This window comes from Gigantopelta aegis, chromosome 10 (genome assembly GCF_016097555.1).
Source record: "Gigantopelta aegis isolate Gae_Host chromosome 10, Gae_host_genome, whole genome shotgun sequence".
Classification (NCBI taxonomy): domain Eukaryota; kingdom Metazoa; phylum Mollusca; class Gastropoda; order Neomphalida; family Peltospiridae; genus Gigantopelta; species Gigantopelta aegis.
In genome coordinates this window covers 63802353-63815171 of record NC_054708.1, presented here as the reverse complement: position 1 = coordinate 63815171, position 12819 = coordinate 63802353, and the positions used below count along the sequence as shown (strand labels likewise).

Sequence of the window (12819 nt, the reverse complement as noted above, 5' to 3'; positions counted from 1 at the left end):
CTAATCGAAAAGAGTAGCCCATCAACATCCGTGTGGTCCTTAACCATATGTCCGACGCCATATAGCCGTATATAAAATGTGTTGAGTGCGTCGTTAAATAAAACATTTTTTTCTTAGTATACTAAAACTCCAGTATTTCGTCTCTTCTAAACTTGGCGCACGCCAAACAGTTTTAAGATTCTATAGATATTAATACTAACAAGGACACACCGAACACAAAGACATAAATATTTAAAGCAAGAATTGATTATAAATTGTAACCAAAAGTACGGTATAATTAATGTTTTTAGAAGTATAGTCCGTTGACCTGTTTCGGTGAGAGACCGGTTTCGGTGGTTGCATCGTTTGTGCGCAACAGTACGTACATTTGAAGATTTGTGACGTCGTTGACTTTTGCATTACATGGGGAAAGTAATAAATATCTCTCTCAGTCACAGAAATGTTCTTAAAAATAAAGTTTAAACGAGCAAAGAAAGCAAGATTGAACTTGACCCATTCATAAACACGGCACATTTCTTAATACCTTTTTTCTATCATTTTCAAAGACTGTCATTGAAAGAAAACTTAATTTTAAAAACTAATTTTGTCTGTAATTGTACATTAATTATTGTACCGTACTTTTGGTACTTTTACCGTACTGTACTGCTATATAAGTATTAAAGTCACTCTCTTTACAGATACTTCCCAAAAATATATGGTCCTTATGTTTTAACAAATATATCTCTGGATATCTGTTTATATATTTATTAAAACTCAGAATGCAGCTTATATTTTTAACCAAACAATGTTACCGTTATAACCATGCATTTGCTCAACTTCTGACACGATTGCAAGACATCATAATTGTTATATTCGTTTTCCTAAAATGTTGGTTCTCGAGGACTCTATTTTGTAATTTGCCTTAAAATATTTAAAATATATATATATTAAAGTATTGTAACTACATTGTACATTTTTTGTTGAACAACATACATGTTTTGATAAAACAATGAAACTGTCTGCTTATAAATATTGATATGCTTTAGAACTGAATGCTTATGCTCACCGAAACTGGCTCAGCCATGATACAGAACCGTTGGCGCAAAACACTCAACTTTATACTCTTGTTTTGTATTTCGTTTTCACATTGTCAATTTATTTGTATTTCGCAGGTCCAGCATTAAAAAGTGACTCCGCCAATACAGACTTGAGGGTGGGTGGCAAACAGAGGTGTGTTCTCTGCAATCGAGGATTCAACTCTCGCAGCAACCTGCGATCACACATGCGCATTCATACGATGGAAAAACCCTTCCGGTGCAAGTTCTGTGACAAGAGATTCAGCCAATCGTCTACCTTGAGAAATCACACCAGGTTACATATGAGTAGGTCATTGTTTTAACTTCAGAGGGCCCCGCGGTGATATGTACATTTATTTCCCCCAGGTCATTTTTCCTCTCTCCCCGAGGGGGTTGAAAAATATATATCCTAGGAAGGAGAACTCGCTATTATTTGTGCTACAGGCCCCGCGGATACTTAAACCAGCTAAGATAACAAGGTGGACGCTAAAGTTAATCTATATTTGTGAAACAGACATTGCTTTCTAAAATCTGTTGTATTTAGTATTGTTATCTCTTTCCCTGGGGGGGGGGGGGGGGGGGGGGGGGGGGGGGGAGGGGGGAGGCATTTAACTCAGTTGGTTGAGTTCTCGCTTGGGATGCTTGCGGATTTTTTTTTCGTTTCAACCAGTGCACCACAACCGTGGTAAGTGCTTTCCTGTCTGATAAAGTGCATATAAAAGATCTCATGCTGCTAATGAAAAAATTTAGCGGGTTTCCTCTAATGACTACGTGTCAGAATTGCCAAATGTTTGACATCCAACAACTGATAATTAATTACTCAATGTGCTCTAGTGGTGTCGTTAAACAAAACAAACTTTAACTCTTTTCCTAGAAGCGGGCCAAGGATTTTTCTTAGGAAGCGGTGCAACTAAGAAAGTAGACCTCGTCACTTCAGGAGAGCTATCACTCCCCCTCCCATTCACTCCCCATAGACTAATTCAAGGAGAGTAATTTTTAGCTTTTCTCAGGATGTGAATTTAAATGGTATCACTATGGTAACAAGTTAAAAGTTCCCCATAATACAGGCCTCGGAGAATTGAACATCTGCATGACCCATTTATCGGTTACGCAGAAATAAATCTAGGTAATCCATTTCCTTTTTGCGTAACCTGTTATATCCAAGTTAATGGTGATCCAAATTTCGAGGGAACAAAAAATAGGTTATGCAAAATTAGATTCGCGCGAGCAACGCGCGAACAAAACAATCGTTCTCGTAATTTTCAGAGGTCTGTAATATACATTGTTTCCTAGAGCGTTGTTTTAATATATTAATTATACAAGAAATTAATTGTATTCTTCTATCTTTTTTGTGTGTTTTAGGTGAAAAACCCTACAGCTGCCTTGTATGTCGCAGTTCCTATTCTCAACTAGCCGGACTCCGAGCCCATCAGAAAAGTGCGCGACACAGAAAGTGATTCATCTGATAAATGCGCCCTCTCATAATTCGACTGTAGGTAAAAGCAACTTGGACTCGTCCAGTAAACGCACGTACTAAATAATGTACTATCTCGGGCGCAGCCCTGTGACACAGCTCCCCCAATTGACTTTAGTGTATCAGTCTGACTGAACTGGGAAAACAGAAATAAAATCATTCGTAACTCGTTTTAGGGCATCAGGGCTTCCCAGCCTAAAGGTGACGCCACACAATACGAATCCATCATACGGGAATAGCCAATTGTATAGTCGCTATAAGTCTTGCGCTCCCTATTCAACTATTGTCACGGGGATCCTATAATACCCGTAACTGAATAAAACTTGATTATCCAAATATCTCTCCTAACCGTATATCTATTAGATCTCTCTGTATCGGGCAGTCTATACCCGAGTGGCTCGCCTCTAGGTATGATCAGAGATACGATCTTAAATAAAGTATATGTAATATAGCACGTTTAGTTCACTAGAAAACACAACAAAACACAATACACTTTGGAATCTGTATTAACCTTAAGCTGACAAATATATTTGCCGCAGTTAATGGTTTACAACAACAACAATAATAATAACAACCCAGAACTTATCACTTAATTAGTTAATCACTAGGTGTCTAGTTTACACAATATTCTAATCACTTCACCGTGATACAACACCCACACATGTGATAATTGAGAAACGCTTCCAGGGGAACTTAATTAATAAAGGAATTACAACTCTATTCCTAACTGGTTAATTTTTAATTAACCCGTAACTACTCATTCAGTAAACTTGTAATACAGACTTAATACTGGTACCTATCACAATAAAGACAATAACATACAGTTTACCTAGGTCCTCTAGGATGACCGGCTAAGCTTTATATTACCAAATATTCGTATAAATAGTATTAGAACAGTAAGTCTACAATTTACTTCGTCAGATGACCGAAGACACTGTCTAAAGAATATTGGTATAATACTGTATTAAAATATTTAAAGTCACATCATCCATATCAAGGTTATACAACAGAGCAGAAATAATATTTACCAAGTCCAAACGGACTAACGTTCCCTGGTAGCCTTCCAATATGTTTCTCCCCGATAAATGTCATGTCATGTCATAGGGTTTAACGTGCACATTCAGAGCAAGCTGTTGTAACGCACGCCTGTCGTGGGCGCAAGTGCTTGCGCAAGCTCTGTCGTCCAAGACAGAAAGTTGGGGGGGGGGGGGGGGGGGAGGAGTGGTGGTGCTGTGGAATTTTGAATGGAGCAGATAATATGTCAAAGAGAAAAGGTGCGCAGTTTTGATTTGAAGGAATTTTGGCGCGAATTTTGAATGGTCAGTCTAAACTGTAAAGGGTAATAGAGCTAGTATAAGTTTTGACTTTAGTATATCGAGAGTAGCTCGTTAATTAGACCTAGGTGTTGCTGTGGTGTCGCCCTAGGTTGCCCATCGGGCCCTGAGAAAGGGCCTGACCGCTTCTGGTCGTGGCATGACAACCCAGGGGAGACTCGTGCAATGTGGTAACACCGGTAGGTAGGCGGCCGTTTCAGGGGGTCCAGATCGTTGTGTCGGTCTTGCAGCCGTTGTTATTCCTCCATCTCCAAATCACCTAGTACACACCAGCAGCTTTTTGGGGTTTGGGTAGGGTAGGCTGATATTCTTTTGTTCAGCCATTCCCTGGGTGCAGTGCAATTTTTGTACTCGGAGCTGATATTCTTTTGTTCAGCTCCTTATTAGAGTACGTGCTGGGCCATTGACTGGGTGCGGGTGCATTGTTATTATTAGGCAAGGCACCCTGTGTACTGTTGCAGAGCATGTTGTTTTGTATGTGTTCCCTATTATGGTGTTTAGGTTGTTCCTATTGTTCTAGCATCCTAATCGAGTGTAATGCAACCAACGTCTTTTCAGAGCCACCACTCCCCCCAGCCTTGGATTAATGAAATACAAGGCCAGAGGGGGAGTTATTCTAGCTTATCTATCTAATTTGAAGGGGGTTGTCCCTTATAGTGTAGTATATTGGTTAAAAAAGCAGTGCTTTAACATATATACATAGTTCATAAAAAACATAAACAGGATTCCATTTATTGGCAAAGAAATATATAAGTGCATTATATACAGGTGTCCGTGACACTGTGGCTAACTGAAAATAGAAAACAGCAATATTATATTAAATTCTTATCTGGTTAAACCGTGTGGTCATTTTCTAAACGTATTTTGGTTAGGGGGGATCCAAACTTAGCCAATGGGCTGTCATTATTATGGTGTCCTAATTGGCGTCTTATCTGGTTTCTGATTGGTTATTAGTTTGCTCCAATTAACGGCTCTGCTGTGAATCACAGTTGGGTATAAAGATAGCTATGTTCGCATAACTCATTAATGAATTAATCATGGTTCGAGTTGCTATTTTTGGCAGTAGTTATGTAAGGAGATTGGAGCAACAAACCGGTGGCGATTTGAAAGTAGATGCGGAATGCCGTTTTTATGGACGGGGTGGTATGCGGTCAGACCGCATACCAGAGGATTTGCTAACAGAGGCCCTTGGCTATAAGCCGGATTTTAGTGATAATCCATTTGGGAGGCAACGACTTGACACCTGAAACCGACCCGAAGAGCGTGGTGCTACAGCTGGTATCATTGAGAGAGCGGTTTCTAGCAAATGGGGCAGGCCGGGTATGCTTCCTGGAGCTATGTAAGCGGGGCGTATTCAAGAAGTCCCCTCACATGACTATGGCGCATTTTAACACTATACGGAATGCGGTGAATCGCCGGCTGCGGAAATTAGTCAAGCGAGACGTAGTGCCCCTCTTGATGCACTATCCTGATGATTACCTGCTGAATGGGGTTCATTTTGGACCTCGTGGAATGCGGAAGTACGTCTTCCGCATTCGCAACACTATTAGGCGACAATAGTGTTGTATATAAACCGGCCCTTTTAAGGGCCACCAATTCACCTGAAAGTGAATACCAATTGCAATTTGTTATTTTAACTCCAATCTTTCTCTTTACTCTCCCTTTAATTAGCTTTCTTTTTCTACCTAGTCTATGATGGTAATCACGGCTCGGGTCTAACATTCACAAGATACATATATTCGCACAAAAATCAATGTTAGTTTTTAGGATATTCGCTACCGACCCACCTTCGGCCACTTTCACTAGAGTGCATCGGGTACGAGTTCAATAGTGGTTGCAGCTCTTATGAAGGGGCTTACAAGTGGGTGGTTTTGAGTAATCCCTATAAATAATTTATTAGCACTATAGTGGGTCTTATCTTTACCTGTTCACCTTTGGCCCCTAGGTTGGAAAGCATCGAGTAGAGTTCGAATTGGTTGCAGTTCCTTCTTAGGGGCGTACTAGTGAAAGGTTATGAGTGCCTGTTGTTGCACTAAATGAGCACTACTTAGGTTTAGAAATCTCTACCTACCCACCTTTGACCGTAAGTTAGAAAGCATCGAGTTGAGTTCGAATTGGTCGCAGTTCTTTCTTAGCGACGTACAAGTGGGTGGTTTTGAAAATATTAATAGCACTGTTAGGTATTATAGTTTTGGTTTGGTAGCTTGAACATATTGGTAGACGGCCTTAAAGGCTTTATGTTTATGTAATTTATCTGGGTTGAGTATCATGTTAGGCGTAATTGTTACATTTTGGTTGGCTTCGAATATTGAGTCTAACATTATTTTCCTTTGATTGGTGTGCAGTGTGCAATCCAGGAGATAATGTTTCATATCTTCCCGGGAACCGCATACACAATCAGGATTTCTATTTTTAGAGAAAGAGCAGCTATTAAGTTGAATTGATCTGCCTAGTCGGATTTTTAGTAATTATTTTATCTATGTAGGTATTAGAGTGTGTTTAGGCCTGATGGAATTAACTACTGGTTTTATATTGTAGTGCCAAACGGATTTGGTTTGGTCCCAGCCTGACTGCCAAATATTAATGTAATGTTTCCTTGCTTTTGACATAAGTTCTGAAATTCCTAGTGGTATATGCTTGATATCAGTTCTGAATGAAAGTGCTGTTTTGGCTCCGTAGTCTGCTACTTCATTGTCGATGATACCTACATGGGCTGGGACCCATTCTAGTGTTACTTCTAAGTGTAATTGGTTAGTTATTTTAAGTTTATCATAGATTGCTGCCAGGATGTCTGGTCTAGTAGATTTATTATTTTGTAGAGATTGAATTGAGCTGAGACTGTCTGAGAAGATAACACTTTTAGAGTATTTTTGAAATATAATCCAGTTGATGGCTTCATAAATGGCTGTCAGTTCTGCTGTGTATACTGATAAGTTATCTGACAGCCGGGAATATCTGACAATTTTAGCGGTTTTAGATACTTTTTCTTCTGCTACAGCGAAGCCAACCCTACCATTATCTGGGGGTTTTTAGCCATCCGTATAGATATGGACATGCTCCGGATAATTTTCATTAGCTGCGGCTTCGAATAAGATTTTTTAAAAGGTGGGAACGGCGTGGCATCGGTTGCCTTTTTAATTAAATATGGCGTATGGCAGTCTATAGGTTGGTTAATGTGGTACATTGCCAACAGCGTATTATCTATGCCAGTTTCTATTTCTATTTTATTGGCCGTAGTGGCGAATGAATCATTTAAATTTGTATTGCCTTTGCTTATCATTCCTGGTTTAGTTGTTACTGGGGTAAGTTCTTGAACTGGGTGATCTAATATAAGTGAGTGGATTTTAAGATGATATTTAAGATGTTGTAATTTCCTTCTGTATTCCAGTGGCATGATGTTAAATTCTGCTTCTAGATTCTGGCCGCTGGTATTGGAAGGGACTTTAGCTATTATTCTTAACGCTTTATTTTGAATGATATCTAGTTTTTGAAGTAACTTTGGTGAGGCACAACTGTATGCCTGAGCTCCGTAGTCTATCCTTGACAGTATGCATGCTTTATAGACCATGAGCATTGCTTCAGTTTGTGCCCCCCAGCTAGTACCTGAGATGGCTTTTAGAAGATTAAGAGTATTTTTTGAGCTATTGATTATTCCATTGATATGTTCTTTAAACGTGAGTTTGGAGTCAAAGGTGACTCCTAGAAATTTAAATACTTTAACTCTCGGAATTACTTTATTATTTGAGGTTAATTGATAGTTTTCTAGTTGGGTGGTAACTTTATTGAAAAGCATACAGACTGTTTTAGTTTCTGATAGTTTAATACCCCAGTCCAAGACCCATTTATTTATTTTGTCCATCTCTTGCTGCATTTGGTTAAACAGTGCCGGGATTGACCTGCCTGTGCGCCAGATGGCGCAGTCATCAGCAAAGAGAGCCGTGTTAAGTGGTTTAAGTGATTTAGTTTTACTTTTGGCATTAAAAAAAAGTAAAGTTTGTTTTATTTAACGACGCCGCTAGAGCACATTGATTTTTTATCTTATCATCGGCTATTGGACGTCAAACATATGGTCATTCTGACACTGTTTTTAGAGGAAACCCGCTGTCGCCACATAGGCTACTCTTTTTACGACAGGCAGCAAGGGATCTTTTATTTGCGCTTCCCACAGGCAGGATAGCACAAACCATGGCCTTTGATGAACCAGTTATGGATCACTGGTCGGTGCAAGTGGTTTACACCTACCCATTGAGCCTTGCGGAGCACTCACTCAGGGTTTGGAGTCGGTATCTCGATTAAAAATCCCATGCCTCGACTGGGATCCGAACCCAGTACCTACCAGCCTGTAGACCGATGGCCTGCCACGACGCCACCGAGGCCGGTCTTTTGGCATTAAGTGCGTTGGTTATATCATTTATAAAAATATTAAATACGGTTGGTGAGATGACCGAACCTTGCGGGATACCATTGAAGATTTCAGTTTTATCAGAGAAGTGGCCATTTACCCGGACTGAAATAGATCTATTGTGAATAAAGTTATTAATAAAATTAAACATGTTTCCTTTTATACCTTTGGTTTCTAGTTTTTTGAGTAGGCCTTCCCGCCATACCATATCGAATGCTTTTTCTATATCTATAAATATTGCTAGTACTTTATCTGATTTGCGGAAGGCATTATTAATACTATTTTGTAATCTAACTATCTGATCTATTGTAGAGTGTTGGGATCTGAATCCACTCTGCACATTAGTGATAAGTTTATTTTCTAACAGATAGTTATTGAGTCTTTTATTAATTATTGTTTCTAAGGTTTTACACATGTGTGATGTTAGTGTTATCGGTCGATAACTCCCCGGGAGAGAGTGATCTTTACCCGCTTTAGGGAGGCTAAAGCACTCTGCATGTTTCCATGCAGTGGGCATTTGACCCTCCCTCCAGATTCTGTTAAAGAGCGATAACACCACCCGTAGAGCAACATCAGGCATGTGCTTGAGTAGAGTATAGCTAATTTGGTCCGGCCCTGTGGCGGTACTTTTTTTGGCTTTAAAGGCTGTTTTTAGTTCGCTAAGCATTAAAGGTTTGTTAAATTCTAGGTTGTCATTAGTTACATGATTAGTTGTAGGCGTATTATTTGTTGGTAAGGTATTATTTTTTGTCAGTTTATCTAGGAATTGTTTAGGGAAATTTTTATTGCTGCTATTTATACCGAAAGTTTTACTAAGAAGATTGGCCTTTTGTTTATTAGTGGTAGCATTTTTATTTTTTTGGAGGACTGTGGTGGTCGCGCGGTGTCCTTGTATGGCTTTAACTTTACCCCACATTTCTTTAATAGATGTTCTATTATTAATCTCGCTACAGAAAGTTTGCCAGCTGGCTTGTTTAGCATTGGTTATTAACTTACTTACTTCATTTTTTGCTATCTTATATTTAGTGTGATATTCTGGTTTTCCTGTTTTTTAAAATATTTTACGCATTCTATTGCGATAACCGCATTTAGTTTTGGTTTCTTCCATCCACCATTTGACTGGTCTATTTATAGTACTTTGTTTAGTTTTAGGTATGTTTTTTTCGGCGATTTGAAGTATTTCATTAGTTAATTTGGTTGTTGCTTCGTCTATAGTTAGTTGTCTAATTTAATATTATTACAATCTTTAGTAAAATTATCCCAGTTGGCTTTGCTGAATTTAAATTTAGGTTTAAATATTTCATTTTCTGAGTAGTTAATGTTACATTTGTAGCTAGTTAAAATAGGGAGGTGGTCGCCATTGAGAGCGTCTAACACCTCCCATTGGGTATTTGCACCTATACAGTTTGATGTTATGGTTAGATCGATGGTAGAGGAGCCCATTAAGTTATTGTGGCAGATGATGTTTTAATATTGTGTAAATATGTAATTTGTTATTTTAATATTTCGCAGGTATTTGTCAGATATTGTTGTCTGCCAAATAGTATTTATTCTATTAGTTTTCTCAGTCAGGTACCCTTTATCTGATTGGCTAATAGCACTGCATGCTTTTCACGTGCACACACTACATGAACAGCAGACATGTTTGACGGGTTTTGACAGGCGACAGATCAGAATACATTATAGGTACAAATTAATTTCTTTCTTTTAGTTAAACATTATTAATAATATATATAAATGTATTGCTCACATACTAGCGAATTAATGCAGATAAATGATTACATTGTTTTGATAATATAACTAATTGTGCAAGTTCTAGGAGTTCTACGACTAAGTATAACAAACTACTAAATGTTTTTAATTATTTCTAAAAAGGAATCATATAAATATATTATATCAATAACACTTAATTCTTCAGCGTAAAGATATGTTTGTATTTTAAACATCAACTTATTTTAATATTTCCACTATCATAATAGTACGAAGATATGCGTGTATGATTTATGAGTGTATGCTGTGCCAATGTTTTATTTTGTTGCAGGTTCGTAAGCATCTGTAGTTTATGATGCTTAATAGTTTATAATTTATTCCCCAGGTTTTCACACTCTTGTTGACCACCGGCATTGTTTACGCTCGTGTACCACATACAGGGTATGACATAGTTAGCTAGTAATCAAGCAGTTATTTCAATTAATTATTAATCTTAAACTTCATTATAACATAATTGTAATATTTAATATAGTAAGTATTTTTTTATTCTGACAACATTCCACAGTAATTTATTTTAAGTCAATTAGGTTAATGTTTTCACTAAATCTCAACCATTTGTTATTCTTGTAATTACCTCCCCTTGGAATTGATTATCCCGATATCTATCATATACATGTAGGTGTGGACCAAAAGGTTATTCAGGTTTAGTTTAATCAAACAGATTGTTTGATTAGGAAGATATTATAGTTTAGTAGATGTTACTTATAACCGTGACATTAATGGGATACGAATTGAAATGTTAATATATATTTTTTTTAATATTGATGACCTGTGATGGACATATTTTTATGATGTTGTGATTGACATGTATGATCGAACTATTTTTATGACGATGATTTTTATGACGCATACATGTAATTATTTATAATGAACGCCTGTTATATATTGTATATTTTATTCTTCCAGGGCGTTGTTTGCAATGACATAATGAACTTTATGAAGTAAATCATTTCCAAACGTCGTGACGTGTTGTTTTCGTCCTTTGAACCCTGTTACATTATCATGAATGAACGTAGTGCTACCATCATTGAGACATACTAGGTTATGTACGTTAATAAATTCTTCTAGTATTTCTCCCTGTGCGTCGGAGTTCTGACCTCCCCACAGCGTATTATGGCTATTGAAATCTCCTACCAATATTAGGTTATGATTTGGTTTTATAAGCTTGTTATAATCGTTTAGAGTTAGATTTTCATGCGCCGTTCCCGGTGGGCTGTATACGTTAGTAATATCTATTTGCATTTTATCATTTAAGACTGTGATCCCTAGTACTTCTAGGATAATATTGATGTCTTTATACTTAACCTCAGTGTGAGGTATGCTATTTTTAATTAAAGTGGCTATACCTCCTCTGGTGGAATTATCTCTATTCTTATAATACGTAGTGTAGCCCGGAATTTTAAATAGTTTAGCTCCCTTATGTTTATTTTTGCTGGATCCAGCTCCTAACCAGGTTTCTTGAATGCAGATTACGTCCGGTTTGTTGTTACTGGTGCTTATAAATTGGATAAGTTCGGCACCATGACCCATAGAGTGGAGGTCCTTAGCATTCCACTGGAGTATGCTAAGGCCCTTTTTGTCTAGATTGTTGTTATTTTTCCTGGTGTGTGGAGACGTATCTCCCATATTTGGGTCCTGTAATTAGGTTACTTTACTATTAGTTATTTAATTATTTAGTTGTTAAGTTTATTTGTGATGTTAGTGATTTCTAACACCAGTTTATCAATTATGGTTTTTAGCTCTGCTACTTGATTTCTGTCATTGGTTTTAACTACGCTAGCATAGGAGACGCTAGCTGTTGTTGGGTTTGCCCGCGCGAATGTTGGAGTTATTTTGGGTTTATTATTATTATTATTCATGTTCATGATTCTCAGTGCCCTTTGGAAGTGGTGGCACCGATTATCATGGGCCATGTGCCTACTCAGACAATTGGGGCATTATATTTGCCTATTGCAAGGGGAATTTATGGAGCTCCTTGGGTGCTTCTGTCCGCAGCGGAAGCAGGTGGGGAGCTCCCTATGTTGTTTGCATTTATTGGCTCCGTGCCACTGCTGACAGTGGTGGCATTTTGCTGGTTTAATTTCATAGGGGAGCAGTTGAAGTCGGCGGCCGATTACGTAAATGAATCTATTTTGGTTTGTTTCTGCAGCGATTAGGATATATCCGTTTGTCCAGGTTGTTGCCGCGTTTATGTCAAGATGAGGATTATTTTTTGGGAGCATTACTTTAGACGTTTCTTGGGGGTGTAGGGGGTGCATCTTGATGAGCCACTGGTTGATAGGTCTGTTCGGTAGGTCACCATTGGTTCTGGGGTTGGCTCGAGTTTGGGATGGGGTGTTAGTCTGGGTAGTTGGATTGGGGGGAGCGGTCGGGGTGGTGAGAGTTGAGGTTGGGGGTGGGGTGGTGGTGGCTGTTGTGGTTGGGGTTGGGTTGGGGCTAGGGGTTACGGTAGGGGTTGGGTTGGGAGTGAGGGTTGGGGTGGGGGTTGGTTTGGGGGTAGGTGTTGGGGCGGGGGTTGAGTTGGGGGTAGGGGTTGGGGTGGGGGTGTTGGTTACTGGGTTTGGCGAGATGGCGGGGTATCCTCCTGTGGGGTGGTGATGGAGTTGGTCTTAATCGGTTCTGGTATGGGTTCTGGCTGGGCTCCTGTTGTCGCTTGTAGAGTAATCCTAGCCGGGGTGAGGGATGGTGGTGGGCGGGTGTTAGGAAAGGTGACCGAGAGTAGGGAGGGTATGGTAGAGGTGTTGGGTCGGGAGGTGGGTTTTAGGGCTTGACTGGTAACTGCAT

General features: G+C 38.9%; 1 long non-coding RNA gene across 1 annotated transcript; it reads left to right on the top strand.

Moving 5' to 3' along the window:
• The first annotated feature begins 9643 nt into the window (after nt 1-9643).
• On the top strand, nt 9644-10995 carry LOC121384610. Its single transcript, XR_005959415.1, has 2 exons — nt 9644-9951; nt 10361-10995. It is a non-coding gene; the product is annotated as an uncharacterized LOC121384610 (long non-coding RNA).
• Nucleotides 10996-12819: the final 1824 nt, after the last annotated feature.